This window comes from Pteronotus mesoamericanus, unplaced genomic scaffold (genome assembly GCF_021234165.1).
Source record: "Pteronotus mesoamericanus isolate MK-2021 breed Mesoamerican mustached bat unplaced genomic scaffold, CSHL_Meso_final contig_177, whole genome shotgun sequence".
NCBI classification, from domain to species: domain Eukaryota; kingdom Metazoa; phylum Chordata; class Mammalia; order Chiroptera; family Mormoopidae; genus Pteronotus; species Pteronotus mesoamericanus.
The window spans coordinates 2,114,717-2,136,956 of NW_026555073.1; the positions used below are offsets into that span (position 1 = coordinate 2,114,717).

At 38.8% G+C, this 22,240-nt stretch overlaps 1 pseudogene; it reads left to right on the plus strand.

Annotated features, from left to right (window-relative positions):
* The first annotated feature begins 3,593 nt into the window (after positions 1-3,593).
* LOC129065359 (40S ribosomal protein S18-like) overlaps positions 3,594-22,240 on the plus strand; it is a 31,569-nt pseudogene continuing 12,922 nt past the window's right edge.

Sequence of the window (22,240 nt, forward strand, 5' to 3'; positions counted from 1 at the left end):
GTTCCTTGGCCCTTCCCCTTCTTTCCTTCGTTACCCCCTCCTCTTCCTGTCTGGTCCCTGTCAGTTTGTTCTTTATTTCCCTGCCTCTGGTTCTACTTTGCTCGCTTGTTTGTTTTGTTGATCAGGTTCCGCTTATAGGGGAGATCATATGGCATTTGCCTTTCGCCACCGCGTTTATTTCACTTAAATGGCTCCTTCTAAGTCTTCTTCAATATCTCTTCCTTATCCTTTTTCAATGGCTGTGTCTCGTGCCCCTCACATCTCCTCAGCTCACCTTTTGCTATAGCTATTGCTTTGGCACTTGGCTTCATGCAGCTGTAACCTGACAGCACTTGGCTTCATCTGAACAAATCTCTCTCTCTTATTTTCTCTCCACACACTTGGTTGATGTCTCTAGAAAGCAGACCCATGGACACTGAACCATCAGCACACATACAAACACAGGTAACTTGAAAGTGCAAGGGAGTTAATACCCTTATAGGATATCTTGTGACTACCGGAGATTGGCAGATAAATTCTCATGTTCTGTCCTTTTGGAGAACAATTGTAGATGACTTCACAGAAGATTTTGCTGGACATGAACCTCAGTTTCTCACAGAGGGTATCCTTCTAAAATGGTCCTGAAACTGGTTACTTCTCCTTGCTTTTTTTATTCCCTAACTGGTCTGACTCTCTCCATTATGTAATTTATTTCTCAGAGTAAATGCATGGAAGACTTTTTCTTACTCTATACTTCGCCAGGGCAACTTTTTTGTTGAGGTTGTTTCCCTATCTTGGCTATTGTGAATAATACTGCGGTTAACATGGGAGTGTAAATATCTTTTTGAGATCCTAATTTCATTTTATTGGGACACATACCCCAAAGTGGAATTGCTGGATCATATGGGAGTTCTATTTTCAGTGTATTTGAGAAAGCTCCATAATGTCTTCCACTGCATCAGTTTCCATTTTCACCAACAGTGTGCAAGAGTTCCCTTTACCTCATAGCCTCACCAACACTTGATATTTACCACTTGTCTTTTGCATAACCATTCTAACAAGTGTGAGGTGCTATCTCCTTGAATTTTGATTCGCATTGTCCTGATGATTAGTAATGTTAAGCATGTTTTTATGCATCTGTTGGCCATTTCTGTGCCTCTTCTGGAAAAAAAAAAAAGTCTATTCAGCTCCTCTGCTCATTTTTTTAAAAATCAGATTGTTGGGGTTTTTTTTTTTTTTTTGGTATTGATCTGTATGAGTTATTTATATACTTTGGACATTAACCTCTTACGAGATAAGTGGTTTGCAAGTATTTTTCTCCCATTCCATAGGAGGCCTTTTAATTTTGTTGATTGGTTCTTCCACTGTACAGAAGCTTTTAAAGTTGATGTTTATTTTCCCACATGTTTATTTTTGCATTTGCTGTTTGTGCTTTGGGTGTCATACGCAAAATAATCATTTCCAGACAAATGTCAAGAACCTTTTTTCTATTATGTTTTCCTCTAGGAGTTTTACAGTTTCCAGTTTAACACTTACTTTAATCTAGTTCAAGTTCATTTTTGTGAGTGATTTAAGGTAATGTCCAATTTTATCCCTGTGTCTATAGCCCCATTTTGCCAACACCATTTATTGAGGCGAATATCTTTTTTCCATTGAATACTCTTGGCTCCCTTGTCAAATATTAGTTGACCATCCCCCATAGTTGGCAGCCTGCTCTCTCTCTCTGAGTCTGTCCTCATTTCCCTTGTTAGTTCAGTTTGTTCATTAGATTCCACATATGAGTGAAATCACGCGGTATTTCTCTTTCTCTGACTGGCTTATTTCACTGAACATAATGTTCTCCAGGTCCTTCCATGCTGTCACAAAGGGTAAGATTTTCTTCCTTACAGCCAAGTAGTGTTCCATTGTGTAAACACACCATAGCTGTTTTATCCACTCACCTACTGTTGGACGCTTGGGTCGCTAATGGAATTATTTTTCATGATTGATTGAACCTAATGTTAAGAAACCTGTAAGTATATATTTTTCAATAAAATTCCTTCAATTAATTTTCCATTGCCCATTTTTATGAAAAGGTAGAACATCCATTAAGAAACTCTCCAGTTTCAGCCTGACTTTGTCATGCAAGAGGAGGCTTTAGGAGAGAACGCATATTTGTTTTAAAGGCTATTTATAACAACCAGACAAGAAATTAAGCCATAAACTCACTTCCAGGATGAGCAAATACGCAGCGCCTTTTCTTGTCATTTCAATTGGCCAGTGTCTGAACAGAGCATAAACCTCTTCAGTGACCATTCCCATGTCCAAACCACCGAGGACAAAATGTCACACTGACATCTGGTCATCTCTTGATTAAACATATAAATGAGCAGCCATATTGGCTGAAACATTTAAAACAAATGGGAACATACCCAACTGGATGCAAGCTGTGTTCCCACAGTAGTTTTCTCAGCCTTGCAATAAGAAAAACTCAGAAGTCGATAATCAGGAGGAAACCATGAAGTGAAATCCCATTTGTCATTGATTTCCCTAAAGTGTTTGTCCGATGTTTCCCAAAGCACTTATTTAATTTCGGGTATGAGCCTTTCTGCATTTAAAACCCAACTGTACCATTGACCAGATGGGTCAACTTAAGCTACTTATCATCCTTTTCTTCATCTCTTGGTTTTTCATTTTTTTCATTTGCAAAATAAGGATGATTACTAATAGCAATATAAGGTGTTTTGAAGATTAAATGAGTTGTTTTATCCTAGCTAGAATTTTCCCCAGCACATCGTACAAGCTTAATTAGAATTGGCTCTGATAATGCTTTGATCTGGTTTGATTTCTCCACGATCCAGTTAGGTGTACATCATTCCCCAGCTATATGAATCACTCCAAGCTTCAATAAGCTGGGTTGCAGATGGATACTGCTAATTAGGTGAAATACCAGTAATAGAATCATGAATAAATCAGTGAAAATCCAATTCTGCTATTACAAACAAACTGCCCTTCTAATCATGCATCTTCATCATCTTTCTATGCAAAAAAAGTGCTTAAGCAAAATCTTGGTTATTAGAATTCTATGATAATTATATAACTTTGAAAAACATTTGATTCGTTATTTGCATCTGATTTCTAGCACTAACTTTTATTTTTCTACAATGTCAAAACTACATTTTTTAATAAAGAGAGGATTACACATTCTGTCAGAGATATACTTGACAATGTTTGCAGCTAATAGTTGTACTGATTGTATGATAAACTCTTCAGTTTCAAGTTGCTCTATATTTCTCTTAGAATTTTTCTATTTTTATCCCACGAGTCAGAGATTTTAAAAAATTACACAATTTCTATTGATGGCAGTAAAATGTTAATTAGATTATTATATTATTTCTATCATCCAGCAGGGTGAGATTCGGCAATAATAAAAGTCATAACTTCAGAGGAAGAAGAGAAAAATATGTAAGAGCAGTCGTAAACTTAGGAAGTTTCATTTCTTGGCAAGTCGGTGAGAGTTATACAACAAATGCACACATAGCTCTTCTAAATGAAGACTGAGAAAAGTCAAGAAAATATATAATTATACTTAGAAAGCGAGCTCTTCCCCAGGAAGGATACACGCTGCTGCAGCCATGTCTCAAGAGACCCCTGAGAAGTTCCAGCACATTTTGCGAGGACTCAACACCAAAATCGATGGGCAATGGGAAATAGTCTCTGCTGTCACTGCAGTGAAGGGTGTGGAGCGAAGGTACGCCCATGTGGTGGTGAGGAGAGCAGACATGATCTCGCCCAGAGAGCAGCTGACAAGACAAGATTCACGGACGGGTTCTTGAACAGACAGAAGGATGTGAAGGATGGAAAATATAGCCAGGTTCCGGCCAAAAGCCTGGATAACAAGCTTCGTGAGGACCTGGAGCTGCTGAGGAAAAGTCGGGCCCATGGAGGGCTGCGCCACTTCTGGAGGTTTTCGTGTTCAAGGCCAGCACACAAAGACCGCAGGCCACTGTGGTTGCTTTGTGGGTGTGTCCAAGAAGAAATGCATCTGTAGGCCTTGTCTGTTAAGAAATTGTTTACACGGCCTTGGCTGGTGTGGTTCAGTGGGTCAAGTGCCTGTCTGTGAACCAAAGGACCGTGGGTTCGAGTCCCAGTCAGGGCACAGGCCTGGGTGGCAGGCCAGGTGCCCAGTAGGGGGTGCTCAAGAGGCAACCGCACAGCGATGTTTCTCTCCCTCTCTTTCTCCTTCCTTTCCCCTCTCTCTAAGAATAAATAAAAGCTTTAAAATAAAAAGGAAATGGAACTTAACAGCAGAATTCCAACATCGTTTGAAATCTGTATACCTTTTAAGTAAACAATTCTTTTCCTTTACACAAAAAATAATAATAATAATTTGTACGTAATAGATGATTGATGTTATCGGGTAGCACACAATGAATATTTAAAATACATAGATTGGTTAATAAATAATAAACAACCTTATAACGTAGTTAGGCTATGGTGACATGAAATCAGACAAAGTACTTAATTTGGTTGATATATTATTGTTGAAAAGTTTTGTCAAATATATGAATTAGTCAGTATTGTAAAGTCAAACAAAAACCAGTTGGACATAATAAATATTTCACTTTTCAATCAGTTGCATTGATAATGTGCAGATATACGTTAGAGTCACAATTTGAATCATTTTTATTTCTAAACAATTATGGTCCCTTTTAATAAGTAAATTAATCATTCATTCATCCATTTAACAAAGCCTTGGTTGGTGCCAGAGAGACACACCTTCCAGTCTCAGTTTTGCCAGGTATCAAAGCTGGAACACTCAGACAGAAAACAAAAACTTTCTGAACCTCATTTTCCCCTCAAGATAAGAGAAAAGAGGCCCTGGCTGGCGTGGCTCAGTGGATTGAGCGCTGGCCTGTGAACTGGAGGGTCACCAGTTCAGTTCCCAGTCAGGGCACAGGCCTGGGTTGCGGGCCTGGTCCCCAGGAGGGGGCCCATGAAAGGCAACCACACCTTCCCTTTCTTTCTGTCTTAAAGTAAATAAAATCTTTTTAAAAATTAAAAAAGAAAAGAGGAGAAAAGAGAAGAAAAATCCCTCCCTCACAGGACTGAGGTAAACATTCGACGAATCCCGAATGCAAACTATTTGTCATCAGGCAGCCTAGAGGTGCAGTTACTGCTCTGCCATCTAGTGCCACGTAAATACGGGGATTCGGTGTTTTCAACTACAGTATGAAGGAAATAATGGCCCTATTGTAGCATCGTCACAAGATTAAATGAGATGATATATTAAATTTTTTAGAAGTCTGTACAAACTCATGGCACGTCATGACTATGAGTGATTACGAAGGAGGACCCCGAAAAATGGAATTTATTTATTAAAAAATGTATTTATTCTTGCATGTTTAAAATTCAGTCACCTTCAAAAGACTCTCCATTGGATGCAATACACTTATTGAGATTTTTTTGGCGCTGCTCAAAACAGTCTTTGAAGTCATCGATTTTGATGCCTTTTAGCGCCTCTGCCATTTTTTGTCTCACCTTTTCCTCATGGGCAAAATGTTTCCCTTTGAGGACTTTTTTCATCTGGAGGAACAACAAAAAAAAGTTGCTCGAGGTGTAATCAGCTGAATAGGGAGGGTGGGGCCTGAAGTCATGCCATTTTTGGTCAAAAACTGCTGAGCACTCAGCGCGGTGTGGGCAGGTGTACTCATAAATCACCCATCATGAAATGGGCAAATGCGTTGAGTCTTCAAAAAAATTCACTGAAACCTAATGCAGCCTCTCACAACAACGCCAGCTGGTGCACTCATACCAATAGGTCCCTGGAACACTCACTTAGCGGGGAAGCCTTTCCCACAAGGGGCTTGCCCTCCAGAAAATAATTCCATTTTTCTTGTGTCCCCCTCCCTCATATACATTACAAAATATGTAAATAATATTTTTAAAATATTTTAAACAATTGGCTGGATTTTCCTTCTTAATTTTTTCTCATGCACATTGTTCCACTGGAAATTGTAAATCAGCAAAACAACTCTAACTCAGTTTTGACTCTGTCAGGGACTTGAAATTATTCTGTCTCTTAGATACAATACTACAAAAGAAAGTGGACATGTGCCGAGCATGTGAAAATGTTTTTCAGAAATTTCCATATCATTAAACACTAGGATTTGTAAACATTATAATATGTTTAGCTTATTGACTTAGAGAAAATATTAAGTCTAGAATTTGGTATTTAAAGTTTTCAGTCTAAAACTAAAATATGTTTTAAATATTAAACTTGATGAAAAGCTTTATTTTTTAAAATAAATTAAAAATACATGATAGAAAGAAAAAACATTAATAAATGTACCGTTTTCTCACTACACTAAGAAAACATGAGAAGAAATAAGTTGTATTTTACTACAACAATTTTTATATGCCTCTCAGATTGAATCCTGTTTTAATTGCAATTTCCTCTTGACACTGATGACTGCTTAATTATTTCTAAAATTATTATTAGCATGGGGGTTGGATGGGGCCAAATGCCACTGAATAATAAAATAATTTTTGGATCTCAGGAGTTCACAGTAAGTGGAGGTGTGTGCTTTGCAAGATCTTATTCTACATCGAAGGAGCCATTTGTAAAGGAAATTGATCATCCTAAATTTACTGGCTGGGTCCCTAGCTAACTTTGGCAACTTTTGATCAGAAGTAATTAAAACTAAAACCGATGATGCATATATTGTAGAACAACTTTCCCAAGATGAGTAGGGAGCTGTTTGAAGGGACAGCTCATTAACTTCATTGCTTGAAGGGAAAGTGCATGGTGTGCCCGTGACTAACTCCCTTCACTACAAAGCTCACGCGCTGGCCACCATTTACTGGCAGAATATAATTAACACGGAGAAGGTGTCACGTTAGATGCGATGTGGCATATCGCGTTTCAAGGACGACTTCCTTCAATGAATGTATATGTGAAGGAATATAACCCCCCCCCACCCATGTTTCTTATTCCCTTTAGGTTAGATTTAAAAGAAAGAAGAAAAATTAACAATATTATCAGAAAAAAATATATGGTAGCTACAGTGTATTTGAGCTACAGGCAACCTCATTAACTGCATATTTTATGAGAACTTTATTACCTGAACAGATTAAAATGTTAGTGTCCAATCGGGAAAACAATGGAGTCTTTCCTTTGAGAAGCAGGGTGATTTATAATGCGTATTTGTGATTCAGTCAAACTTGTTGGGTGCTATCAATCAGAAAAAATATACAATATCGTTCCAGTGATTGGTGTTTATATGCCATAGCAAAATCTTAATGCATTTGTAATATAAGGATACTTTATGTAAGCCTTGTATTTGAGGGTTTTTTTTTTTTAATTTAAACTTTCAAATTTGAAAGACAAAAATCCAAGACTCCAGCTCTCAAAAGTTAATAAACGAATCTGCTAAAACTCACCGAAATATAATAACATGTATGGCAACTACAACATGCAGGTTAAGTGACTTTTCTTTGACTACAGGCTAAATTAGGAATAAATATATAGCAATTTGTAATTGTGCATTACTCGGTTTCATGCATTTATATGTGACAATGGACTTCACAAGTTAGCATGTGGCAGTTACCACGGAGATGAAAGATAATTCTGCTTCCTAAAAATTGTAACAAGAACAATACTCCTATAAAGATTAGAATTATTTTTCTCATGTAACATACAAAGTCTAAATGAAGATTAATCTATATTCTGAACACATATATTCATATATGTAGCTACAATACCACACAAAAAAATCAAATCATAGAAATATTTATAAGTTATAATGAATGTTAAACATTCCCAGTCATAATAATCACTGAACATTAGTCAAGTCACTCAAAATTTAAACTGAGAGAAATGTAAATCAGAATGAGTAGCCAACAGGGTAAAGATTAAGAAAATGCCCTACTTCATGACACAGAGGATGCGGTCATTTTATCAATCTCGTGATTCCCACAGCGAATCACACGGGGATCATTGGCAGCATGTGCCATTCTGTCATTGTGTTCTTAGGGCCTTAGCGTAATCAAAGGCACTGGCAAATTCTTCAAAACTCCTACCTAAGTAACTCACATTGTTCTCTACATCAGGAGATTTCATCCTAGAGGAATCAAGTTAACAGTGGGGCCTCATTACTAAATCACACTCTTGGCACCCCGGCCCGGGAGCTCAGTTAGTTAGAATGCCATCCTCATACATCAAGGTTGTGGGTTCAATCCCTGGTCAGGGCACGTACCAGAATCAATCAATGAATGCATGAATAAGCGCACCCACAAATCCATGTTTTTCTCTCTCCCTTCTCCTCTCTCTTAAAAATCAATAAGTAAAATTTTTAAAAATTCTTTGGAGTTATGTATATTATTACTGAAATGCCTTATAAAGCTTTTGGCCTCTGGGATAGAATATATCCCATACGATATAAAATAGAATGACATTAAGTTCAAGATTTTTTTAAAAACACATTGGTGATCTGGGGCAGCTGCAGATTACCAAACTAGTTTTACATTGATTTACTGTATTTTATTTATTTCATTTTTAAGCAGGACACTGGAAGGTTACAATGTCTGAAATCCACCGGCAAATGTACTCCCTAGAGGCCGGAGGAAGGGGCGGAGCTTTAGCCTCACCTCTGTCTGGTGGCAGAATGATTTCATTTTTATCGCTTTTAAGTCTGCTTTGGTCTCCCCCAGGTGAGCAAATGATAAACTCTCCCCCACCTCTCTCTCTCTCTCTGGCGTTGCCTTTCCTTTTTTTTATTTTTTGATTATTTATCGGGGTGACATTGGTTAATAAGATTGTATAGGTTTCAAGGGTATATTTCTATGATACATGATCTGTACATTGCATTGTTTGCCTCCTGCCAATAGTCCGCTCATCTTCCCTCACCTTTTGCATTACCCTCTTTACTCCTTACTATCTCTTACCCCCTTCCCTCTGGTAACCACCATATGGTTGTCTGTGCCTATAAGTTTTAGTTTTATATCCCACATATGAGTGAAATCATATGGTTCTTGACTTTTTCTGACTGACTTTGCTTAGCGTGATGTTCTCAAGGTCCATCCATGTTGTCACAAAGGGGAGTATTTCATTTTCTCTGATGGCTGAGTAGTGCTCCATAGTATAGATGGACCACAGCTTCTCTATCTAGTCCTCTGTGGAAGGACACCTTGCTTGTCTCCATGTCTTACCCACCGTGAATAACGTTGCATTCAACATAGGGATGCATATATCTTTGCAAATACGTGTTTCCAAGCTTTTCGGGTAGATACCCAGAAGAGGGGTTGTTGGGTAAGATGGTAACTCTATTCGTAGTTTTTTGAGGAAGCACTATGCTGTTTTCCACAGCGGCTGCACCAGCTTACATTCCCACCGGCAGTGAGTGAGGGTTCCTTTTCTCCACAACCTCGCGAGTGCCTGTCATTGCCTGTCTTACTGGTAACAGCCGTTCTAACAGGTGTGAGGTGGTATCTCACTGTAGTTTTGATTTGCATTTAACTAACAGCTAGTGGAGTTGAGCATCTTTTCATACATCTCTTGGCTGTTTGGGAGAAGTGACTGTTCAGGTCCTCTGCCCATTTTCTAATTAGGTAGTTTGTTTGGTGTTGAGTTGTATGAGTTCTATAAATATTTTGGATATCCTTGTTGGAGCTGTCATTTTCAAATATCATCTTCCATTTTGTTGTTGCCTTTTTGTTTTGTTGGTGGTTTCTTTTGCTATACAGAAACTTTTGAGTTTGATAAGGTCTCATTCTTTTTTTCTTTCTTTTTTTTTGCCTTTACTGCCTTGCCATTGGGGTCCAACTAACGAAATGTGCTCTACAACCAAGATCCACAAGTTTAGTACCTATGTTTGCTTCTATGTAATTTATTGTGTCAAACCTTATACATAGGTCTTTGATTTTGGCCTAGTTGGTTCGTTGGCAGCTTCAACTTCCTGTTTAAATACGTTCCTGGAGGGTTTGAAAAGAGTCATGGATTTGAAGCTAACATAGCTGGGATTGGGAGCAGTTCTTCTGCTAACTCTCTATATTCTGGGGCGGAGCCCAGTTGTCAGCGTTATACGTAAAAAATTCATCTATGTTTCTATGTATACTTCTGCTTGTTGCTTCCACCTGGAGCAAAAGACTCCATGGTGTACATCCAGGGAATTTTATTTAACCACCCTGAGAAACATTACAACCCTTACCTTTGTATGTGTAAATTTGTGGATGTCTTTGACAATTACTATGAGTAAACCTCAGAGTTTGTGCAAACTTTGAAAATAACCTATACAGAGACACAATGTATAATGGACAGAAGAAAGGGAATATAAAGATCAAAATGTTTTGTTGCCATTGTTCTCTCCTTTCCAAAATCTTCCTCTACCACCATTATTAGCCCAGTTGGTAGAAACTAATAGCAGTATCTATACAGGTATTTATATCTGAAAGGAGTACGTCACCAGCATTTGGGGAAATCCTACAGCAGTGTTTTTCAAAATTTGGGTTCACATCCATGTTTTGTGAAGATCAGAGATTTTTCTCATTCTATTTGTAAGCTATTTCGCCTGCCACAATTCACAGACAAAGACAGAATGGACCAGATTTCTGGGTTGGAGACAAAGAAGTTGAGCTCACGGTAGGCAGCATGAGCTTCGTGTCTGTAACAGCCGCCTTGTCTCCAAGTCCCACAGGACACACGCAGAGCAGTGCGGGTGAATGCTGCCCACACAGTTGGTTTGTGTCGCTGCTGAGAATCCAGGGACACAGGAAACTGCCAGATATTACGGTGCAAGCTGCTAGAAAGGTCATCCAATGTTTACCGTAGGATAAGACATTATCTTTACTGTACTGGTCAACAAACAAACCTGCCCTTGGCCCAGAAGGGAGATTCTATTACATCTTGCAAGACTTCTTGCTACGCAATCATACATCGAAAGATACTTTATAACCAAGTCCATTCCTGGTTGCTATGGTCTGAACTGTTCATGTGATCCCAATGTCATGTTTAAATATTAACCCCCAAGGTGACGGTATTAGGGAGTGGGGTCTTCGGGAGGTGATTATACTATGCAAGTGGCATGCTCATGAATGGAATGAGTGCCCTTACAAAAGAAGCCTGCCACCACATCATGTGACAGCGAGAAGATCATCCATAAAGAAGACCACACGCAGAATCTGCTGACACTTCTCTCTTGGACTTCCCAGCCTGCATAACTGTGAGAAATGAATCTCTGTTGGTCATAAGTCACCCATTCTGTGGTATTTTCATGATCTCTCCATGATCCCTTAATGGGTCATGAAATCTCTTGAGTGTGTCACAACTAGCCCAAAGAGTAGAATGGAATACACGAGGGCATAGCAGATAGTATGTTTATGAATGATTTAATGTGCTGCATTCCTTCGTTTATGTCTATGTAGGTAATTGGTCAGGACGAATGACATATTGCTTACTGCTGACTGTGGCCCGGGCGCAGTTCACATTGCAGGAAGCTTCAGGGTGGTGGGCTGCAGGGAGCACGGCGGGGAATGGGGGGAGCGGAAGGGAATAGAGGGGTGCAGGGCCATGCAGGGGGGTGGAGGGCAAGAGGGACCCAGGGGGGGCTGATGGATGGGGAGGCCGGCGAGAGGCCTGGGAAGGTGAAGGGGGCGGGGGTGGAAGGACCCCGACTCTCTGGCTGGCCCAGCGCGGTGCCCCGGCCTGGTTCGTGGGGTCCCAGGCCCCCCTGCCTCCCGCGGAGAGTCACCTGAGGGTACAGGGGAGGTTCCACGCATCCCCCACCCCTCAGTCCCCTAGACTCACCTCCGTGAACAGGCCACCCCCTGCCTTTGTACTAATCTCTCTCCGTCATTCTCGCTCCTGAGCTCGCCCGCCCTCTCTCTCTATGGGCACAGGCGCTGCTGAGAGTGAGCTTTGGACGACCTGACCGGGGCCTTCACCCCCTGAGGCAGCCTGTGTGCTTCTTCAGAGACGCGTTCTCCTACGTATTTCACCTTAGTGTTTCTAACCACATTTTGTTGGGTGTTGCATAATTCAAATGCCCAGTTGAATATATGCTCAAGTAAGCATATATTAAAAAAAAGACTAATATACCTCAGTTTGTTTTTTAAACTATCAAGTAAATGAAGTGTATGCATTCATAAATACACTTTAAAAATCTTCATTTGTCCTCTTGGTAGGCTTCTGCAGAATATTTTTTTATAATTAAAAAGGAAGTCAGGGAGAGTTGTCTTGGGGTGGTAAACATGCAATACAATGCCCAGATGATGTTTAGTAGAATTGTACCCCTGAAACTTGTATAATTTTATCAACCAATGCCACCCCAATAAATGTGATAATTTCTTTAAAATCAGAAGTTACATGGTTATCCTGACTTTTGTAAACATATTCTATTCAGGACAACCAAATAGTTCATGAGCAAAATTCTCCTGTATGGGGTAGAATCATGTTTTTAAAAATTAGTAGGATAAATATCACCATTTTTCCAGGGATATTCGGAAGCTCAAGAAGGAGACAAATGGGAATCTCAAGAACTACTAGAAATCAGAGGAATCATGGTGCTAATAATGATAAAACAGGGAATGATAAAACATGGAGCGAGAAAGCAAGAAGGTATCACTTAATGCATTAGTCAGTCTACACTCTATTATCTATGTCGGTATTTCCAAACCTAATCCATAATTTGGAATCCTAAGTAACCTAATTCTGTACCATTGACTCACTGTGCAGTTCAGTCTCCTGGGGATGGTGATGCTATTGAGTACATTAGAGATCATTTGTTGAATCAAAAGATTTTGCAGAGCTGAGGAAAACATTTATAGCTTACCCTGTGTGAATAGTACTTGGCAGATGGCAGAAAAAAATTAAAGACCAGTTATTTAAAAACCCCATGATGCAAAACTCTTGAAATCAGTTGATACTCTGCTTAACCAAAGAACTGATGTTTCCTTCAAAATCATTTGAACCTGGATGCTATTTATTTTTTTAAACACTACCAGAGTACTAATACTACATAATATACTCCATTTTAATGTTAACAGAGCTGAGAGTAGGACGAAGGGGAAAGAGGTTATGTGCATACATTCAAATATACTAATGATGAGTTCTATAGTTGTTTCTTATTAAAGAAAAGTTTATGGGTCACGTGTATTTAGGGGTCATCTAAAATATTTTCCAACATGACCACGTGGCCATAGATTACTCAGGAAGGACTCAGTCCCATAGCCATGGAACAGGATCCTCGAGCCCCCTGCCCTCTGTCAGAAATTGCATTTGTAACCATGGCCTGTGGACATCCTGGGACTAGGAATACTTTGGACATTCAGAGGCTCTGTGATTATGAGCCAAAAGAAATTAAATATTCAATATTTAAGGGCATGCTTCCCAGTGTTTATCTTGGATGTAATAAAACTGTACTAGAGGTCATTGAGGTATGCATTCTTGCCTCTCCGCTTACTTTGTGTCTCATCCTTATTTCTCATTATTTATCTCACTCTTCATATACGATATTATGTTAAGTTCCTTCTGCTGATTTTTATGGCACAAAGAAAGTTCTAAATAAATCTATGTACTCATTAAAACATGAAAATTTCTTAACCCTCTTTATACATGCTCAACAACATCTTAACTTCAACTCTAAAATCCATTTATGTTGTTGGTCATCTTTTTTGTAGATAAAAATCTAAGTAACCACATCGTTACATTTCAAAATTTTATCTTTTCCTCACTAAAAGTAATCTTCCTGAATAACTGTTCAGCTGATTTACCAATTATTTAAAATATTATATTATCAAGTTATGCCCAAGCAGATATTCGGTTTGACCATTGCGATTGAATATGTTACTTGCCAGCTCTCAGTTCGACGCCACGTCCTCTGGATAACTGTGACTTACTTAATTTGTTCTAATTTCTGAAATATCCTCATAATTTTTTGAGAAATCTAATAACCTAGTACTTTCCAAACTTTCTTATGCACTTTAACGGTTTTTCTCATAGCATTAAGTTAGGCCTTTCTCATAGACCGAAGTCAGTGTAAGATAAGATTCAAGGAACAGTTTAAAAATTAAAATAAACAAAAGCAAAAACAAAAAGACTCTCCATTCGCTTTCTCTGTTATTTTATGTAAACAAATGGTTAATCTTATAAGCAAGTAACTAACGAAGTTAAAATTTAGCAGCCTTTTATAGTTCTAGAAAGAAACATGTTCTGGTTTAACTGCATTTTAACTCATGTTTTTACTTCAATGAGATTGACAAAACTTCCAGGGCTTCCTTCAGATCTACAAAGTACTTAAAATACCAATAAAATCCTATAAAGGAAATTGCTTCCTGGGAAAAGATAACATTTTTAAAAAATCTTTAGCAAAGTTGATTCCAAGAATGTCTTCCCAAGGCAGTTGTCTGCTTTTATTTTAAAGATTCACTGAGGTCATAACCTTGGTAGTCATTGTAAAAAGCATATTAATATAGGCTTGAATAACTTCTAGGTTATAGATTTCAGCATTAGAGTTAAGTTATTTCATGGCTTTCTTTCCCTATCACTGTTTATACCCTTATACCTTCTCCCACCTCCACCAAAGCCCTTGTCTTCCCTCCCTCCCCTCAATCACCAGCAAAACAAAGAAATCTTAACTTTCCATTCTTTCTCCTTCAGTCTTCCAGGTTTCCTCCAACATCCTTATGGCAGAGATTAATAGGGGCCCAGTTGACAAAGGACAATTGCGGTTTGCAGAGTCGCAGCCCAAGCATGGCAAGGCAGAGCATAGAAGAGCACATCTAGGATCAGCGACAGTGCCCTAGAATGAAGCACAGCACCCAAATAGTCAATGGTAGTGGAACTAAGGCTTACGCATATGGTCGGTTCACAAGCTAGCATAGGTAACAACTCATATCTGTTAAGAAGGTAATAAACTATCATGGTCAGTGTATCTATTCTATAATAAAATAAACTACAAAATTGTAAGTATTAATATGACTGCAGTCGTGAAAGAACTGTTAAAAATATTCAATGGTATATTAAAGATGGTAAGACAGACTTTATTCGGGAATATCATATATGTATGGAGACTACTGCTATGTGGTTTTATTTACAGTGGAGGAGAGAGATTGGGTTCTACTGCAAATGGATAAATAGGAATATATAGCCAAGCAACAGGGTGGGGTGTGTGTGGATAGAAAATTAATGTGGAAATATCAGGTGACAGAAGGGTTCAGACTAATCTGACCCAACAGGATTCTCACCGAAGGCAGGGTGATCAAGGGGGATGGTGAATGGTGAGGAGCCTGATCAGAGCCTGCTTAGATATTAAGGGTGGGGGTTTCTGGGTAAACTGACTTAGGAATCTTGCTAAAACTGGATTTCGTAAGAAAGAGCTCAGAAGAACCCAGAAGTTTCAGTAGCCTTACTAAAGTTTGGTCATGTGGAATCAAGATAGTGGAGGAGTGAATGGAAGTCACACTGACCTCCCAGGACCAACCTGGAATGACAACTAAATTGTGGAGAAATCACCCGGAACAAAAGCGAGGGAGGAGCCTTATTACGTCAGACAGACAGAAGAACCAGCTTTAGCACAACCTGAGCAGTAAGGAGTGTGGTGGAGACTCGAGAAGGCGGGCGGGGCACCCACGGGTGGCAGTGCCAGAGGGATATTGAAATGGCCAGTTGGATCCCCTTGAGAAGAGCGAGCTCTAAACCATAAGTGGGGATCCCCAACCTACAGCACCAGAGCCCAAAAAGTACACAGATAACAGCCAGCTTCAAAAAGCGACAGGTTGCTCTCTGTCAGAGACGGGCAGCTGGAGGTGCAAAGAGCCATTTAAAGGGCCAACGCATAAATTTTTATTTGCAGCCACTTACCCTGGTCTCCGGCAAAGACGGGGGCAGAGTGGGCTGGAGACACCAGAGGAGAGACCGGGAAAGGTGGCTTTGGGAAAAGAACAGAGAAAGTAGCTGGTGGGATCCCGGTGCTGACTCATCCCCTACGCGGCAGCAGCCATCTTGATCAGGCAAATCACGCCCCTGAGCGGCACCAGCATGAGAGGAAATAATAGCCCCACCCCCAGGAGGGACTCTGCACTGGCCCAGTGGTGCTAAATCCTGACTGCTGATTACAAAGTGGCACCTGCAGATAGTAGATCCCTGGCTAAAGGTAGCACAGAGTGGTCTAGAGACACCTGAGGAGAGACGGGAGACGGAGGCTTTGGGGAGAGGACTGAGAGAGTAGCTGGCAGGATCCCGGTGCTGACTCATCCCCCACACAGCTGCAGCCATCTGGTTCAGGCAGACCATACCCCTGAGTGGGAGTAGCGTGAGAAGACCCAATAACCCCGCCTCCAGGAGGGACCCTGCCCCACCCTGTGGTGTCAAAGCTGCCTTCTGAGTGCAGAGTGACTAGGTTAACAGCTGAAGGAGATAGTAACAGAGAATAGATTCCTGGAAGTCTCAAACAGAGTGCGTAAGGTCAGATGAGGTCAATATCTGACATCATCAGAGGCACCTCCAGAAAGAAAAAACAGCGGTCTCTTACCATAGAAGTTCACACCACAAAGTCAGGAAGTCAAGGCAGATCAATTTAAGAAACAGAAGCAAAAAAGAAAAGTCTCACAAATAATGGGAAGACAAAGAAACACCCCTTGTCGAAGGGAAAGGAAGAATCCCCAGAAAGAGAACTAAGTGAAATAGAAGCAAGTAAACTATCAGATATTGAGTTCCAAACAACAGTTCTAAGGAACCTCAATGTGCTCAGTGAGCTCAGAGAGAATTACGAAAAACCACAAGGAAACTGCAAGGAACTTACTGCAAACTGTATCAGCATGAAAAAAGGACATAGAAACTATCAGTAAGAGACAAGAGGAAATGAAGAATACGATTTCTGAATTGAAGAACACAGTGGAAGGACTCAAAAGCAGGCTCGATGAAGGATCGAATCAGCAAGCTGGAGGACAACGTGGGAAAAAGCTCCCAGAAAGAGCAAGAAAGTGCAAAAAGACTCAAAAAGAATGAAGAGGCCTTGAGGGAAATGCAGGACAACCTGAAATGTGATAATATCCGGATAATAGGGATAGCAGACAAGAAGAAGGGGAACAAGGGATAGAGAGCGTGTTTAAAAAAATAATGATGGAAAACATCCCTCATTGGAGGAGAGCAAATATCACACAAGTCCAGGAAGCAGAGAGGGTCCCATTTAATAGGAACCCAATGAGGCCCACTCCAAGACACATCGCTAATCATTAAAATGACAAATATCAAACAGAGAATCTTAAAAGGAGAAAGAAGTAGTGAAACATAAGGGAACCCCAATACAGCTAGCAGCTGACTTCTCCACAGAAACACTCCAAGCCAGAAGTGAGTGGCAAGAAATATTCCAAGTCATGAAAAGCAAAGGCCTCCAACCAAGACTGCTCTGCCCAACAAAGCTCTCCATTAAAATGGAAGATGAAATAAGGAGTTCCCCAGACAAAAGAAGGCTCAAAGAATACACCTCCACCAAACCAGCACTGCAAGATATGCTAAAGGGACTGCTTTAAGAAGATGAAGAAAAGAGTCTATGAATACCCAGTTCCTTTCACAGTCACCAATACTTGATATTACCAATAATTTTAATACTTATTCATCTCATTGTGACAATGATGTGGTATTTTAATTGTTGCTTTATTATTTGTTGAAACTAAACCTGTTTTTGTATGTTTCTTGCCTATTTCTATTATTTTTAAAAAAGCTTTAAATGGCTTTTTGGTATTCTTTATCCATTTTTTTGATTAAATGTTTATAGAATTTTTTTCCCTAAAGAAACCCCAAACTATTAACCTTTTTTCAGATGTATTGCAAATACCTTCCTATTCTATTACTTGTCCTTTAACTTTTGTATATGTATATGACTGTATAGTCTTAAATGTTTAATAGAGTTATATTGTCAATATTTTAGTTTATAGCTTCTGGGTTTGAATATTTACCTCAGGGTATGAAAAATATTATTTTGTGTTTTCTCCTAAAACTCCTTAGATTTTACATATTGATTTTTAACTCACCTGAATATTTTTTGTATGATGTGTGAAATGGGGCTCTGTATTTGTTTTATTTCAAGCAATAGTGGTCCATGCACCTTATGTGTTGAATAAGCCTTATTTTCCCCATTGAGTTGAAATATCAATTGAATCATATATTACACATATGTTTGTTTCCAGGATTCTCATTTTATTTCATTGATCTACTTGATTATTTCTGTGCTGGTGTCATGTTGTTTTAACTGCTGAGACTTTATACTGGATTTAAATTTTTCATTATTTTATAATGGATTTTTGCATTTAAAAAATAAATAAAATCTACATGACAAAAGAAGAAAGAAGGAACTCCTATCTTTTGCGACAACATGGATGGAACTGGAGAATATGAAGCTAAATGAAATAAGCCAGTCGGTGATGACAAATACCATACGATCTCCCCTATAAGTGGACTCTATTCAACAAAATAAACTAAGGAACAAAATAAACCACAGACATGGAGACATGGAGCAGACTGAGAGTGACCAGAGGGGATGGGGAAGGAGGACCATGGTGGAAAGAAGGGCGAGGGACTGGACAAAGAACATGTATGAATGACCCACGGACACGGACAACAGAGTGGGAATTGACTGTGGGAGAGGGGGCGGGGTGGGATGGGTGGAGGAAAAATTGAGACAACTGTAATAGAATAAACACAACTTAAAACTAAAAAATTTTGAAAAATAAAGAAAGAAAGTTTGGTCATGTAAAGGTCTTTGTCATAACCGAACAACAGAACAAATGTGCAAAGACAAACAATACTAACAATAACTCTATTAGGTTGATGTAATTATAAGTATTCCTCCCTTTTTCTAAATGAAGAGAATATAACAACCTTTTTTTTTTTCTTTTTTAACTGTATATTTATCACAGACACTAGTATAGATGTCCCCATTTTCCCCTGCTTTGCCCACTTCCACCCAGCCTGGCCTCCTCCTTCCCTCTGGCCACCGCCACAGGAAAAATAGGTCCGGGTGCATGATGAGCAAGCAAATACTACCTATTCAGTAAGTGGTTGACAAATTACCACATACGACACAATAAAAAAGATGGGCTATCCATATCCATTGTGGATTGTAAATTCTTGGCTTGAATTTTACCTTTATCCACAGAAAAGGACTTTGTTTCTCATAGTTCAGCATCTCTTTATGTTTCTGTTTATGTTACAGCTGATGCTGACAAAGATCTCCACTGACCCGGTATGCAACAAATGGTTTCTGTGTATCACATAACACATCCCACTCAGAAAATCCTCTTTTGAAAGTGATTTTGGAAAACAAAAATTTAACAGCCTTCTGAAATTATAATCAGAGACGGTGATAAGGAAAATGAGTTCTATCTCTCAGGAATAAAGATTAAATAGCTTGAGGTCTGGTTATTCAAAGCAAATGATTGCTTATTCAGAAATACACATAATGTGAAGGGCTACTTTATTCTCATTACCTCTACAATACCCATATTTGATTAATAAAATTTCTTGGCTGAATATCATTATGTGGCATATTCAAGCCTTCCTCATCTTTGATATTTTTAGTGATCACACACAGGGAATTAACCTCTTGAGCTTTGGGATAGTCAGACTACATCTGCACGTGAAAACTAATATAAAAAAATTAGGCAGTCAGCAACAACATGCATTTTAAATCAATATTTCTGCCTGACCTATCCAGATAATGAAAAAGAGAATATATTCTTGCATATGAATGGGCCTACCCACACCTCCAATTATCCATGCATTGCATTTTAGGCAGATCCTGTGCATAAATGGGGTACAACATCAGGCTGCAGTGTAGCAACCAGCTTCTTTAGCTTTGCTCAGGAGTATTTAGTCTACACAAGATGAGTTACAGGTGTGTGAAGACTGGATAATCGTTAACTGAAATACTAGATTTACACTGAAAAGAAATACCACAATCCTGAAAATGCCATGCCTCGTGTTATGTCTCTTTTATGTAAAGTTTTATTATATTAACAATTTTTTGTAATAGGTTACATAAAATGACATCGCTGTCATTTCCCATTCATTCTCTCTCCTCCCTTTTTCATTGGAAAAAATGCCTTTCCATTTCTGTCCTTCATTTCAAGCTGACATCTCACGGGGAGTTCTTCATAATGAATGTTTACCCACTTTGGACGGACGCCTGTTTATGTATTCCCCTTGAACCCACAGAGCAGCACCACTATGATGTCCTAAGTTTTACAGGTTTTGTACATTTAGTTGGTATTTTCTTTGAATGCAAATCATGCTACGCTCAGTCTGAAAAGCACAGCATTAGTAAACTGAGACCTCTGTGTGTGTGCAGAGGGTGGGCTGGGTGCCGCGCAAACGATCCCAACAGATGTCTTCCTTTAATGTTATTTCTAATCATTGCTTTATGTCCCAAGGATTTTTTTTTTTCTTGGTTTGTTTTGTTTTTATCTTCATCAAGTTTTGGCTTTGTTAGCACAGAATGTTTTCTTAAATTCTATTAAGACATACTGAAACTTTTCTTTTGATTTACTTCTGAGGCTGTAGTCATGATTGTCATTTTAAAAGAGCACTTGCTTTTCTTCTCTTCTCTTTGATCTGTTTCTCTTATTCATCATCATTGAAGCTCCCAAGGATGTAGACTGTGCTCATGTTTTGCTCAAGCTGGCAACCTAATGGGTTTCTCCTCACCGCCCAAATCTGGAGATACACTGTGATTTCTCAGTAGAACAAGATCAGTCAAATTCCTCCCTTATGAGTTTCTCGATTATTTAAAAGACGAAGCAATCATTTGCAAAGTAACAAGATCACAACAGCCCGCGCTTTCTCAAAGGGTAATATCAGAAAATGATGCTAACTTTACTTGCTGTTCCTGAACGTAATAAAAATTCAAGGAAAAAGCTGTTTCCACGTCTGTTTTTCTGAAGTAGCTAACAGATCATCTGTCTTGATTTCAAGCAATTAAATACCTTCAGGAATCAGGGTTTCTAAAACAATGTGTTTTGCACATAAAATCTGATATTTATAATTTCTTTTATTTTACCTGACTGGTGAAAAGATTATTTTTATTTTAAATCCTAAAGTGGAAATTTAAAAAAGAGTAGTTTTGATATACAACAGCATTTTCTGTTATATGCCTTTTTTTTTTAGCAAAAACTTGAATTTGAAAGATAGAAAAGAACATAAAGGGAATGTAAAATCATTTTACAGTGAGTCCATCTTTTATACCTCCACCATTTTTTTTATTCCCACCTCCAACCTCCTCCCCTTTGGGAAATATCAGACTGTTCTCTATAGCTGTGTGTCAGCTTCTGTTTTGTTTGTTTATTTATTTGTTTTCTTTTTTTAGGTTCCACATATAAATCCAATTATACTGTGTTTCTTTTTTAGTGATTTATTTTACATAGCAAGTTAACTGCTTCCAGATCTTGGCTATTATAAGCAAGGCTGCAATGGACAGAGGGATGCATAGCATATATCTTTTCAAATTAGTGTTTTAGCCAGATGTAGAATTGCTGAGTGTATGTCAGCTGTATTTTAAATTTTTTTGAGGAATCTCCAAACTGATTTCCATAGTGGCTGAACCAGTTTACAATCCCCCCAACAGTGCATGAGGATTCCCCTTTTCTCTACACCCTCCCCAGCACTTAATATTTGTTGACTTATTGGTGATGGCCATTCCGGCCACTGTAAGGTGATATCACATCGTGGCTTTAATTTGCATTTCTCTGATGATTAGTGGTCACATCCTTTCATATGTCTCTGGGCCCTCTGTATATCCTCTTTGGAGAAGTGCCTTCAAGTCCTCTAACCTTATTTTAATTAGATTGTTTAATTTTCTAATGTTGAAGTTTGTGAAACATATATTTTGCATATTTACCCTTTATCAGATGTATCTTTTATAAATACCTTCTCCCACTCAATACATTGTCTTTTTATTTTGTTGAAGGTTCCTTCACTGTACAAAAACTTTTCAGTTTGATGTGTTCTGATTTGTTTATTTTTTCTTGTTTCCCTTGACCTAGGAGACACACTCAAAAAGATATTGCTAAGAGCAATGCCAAAGAGTTTACCGCCTATACTTTCTTCCAGAAGTTTTATAGTTTCAGGTCTTACATTTGTCTTTAATGCATTTTTTTTGTATATGGTGTAAGAAAGAGGCTCAATTTCATTTTTTGGAAAGTGTCTTTCCAGTTTTCCCATCACCAGTTCTTGGACAGACTCTCTTTGCCTCATTGTATATCCTTGCCTACTTTGCTGTAGATTAATTGACCA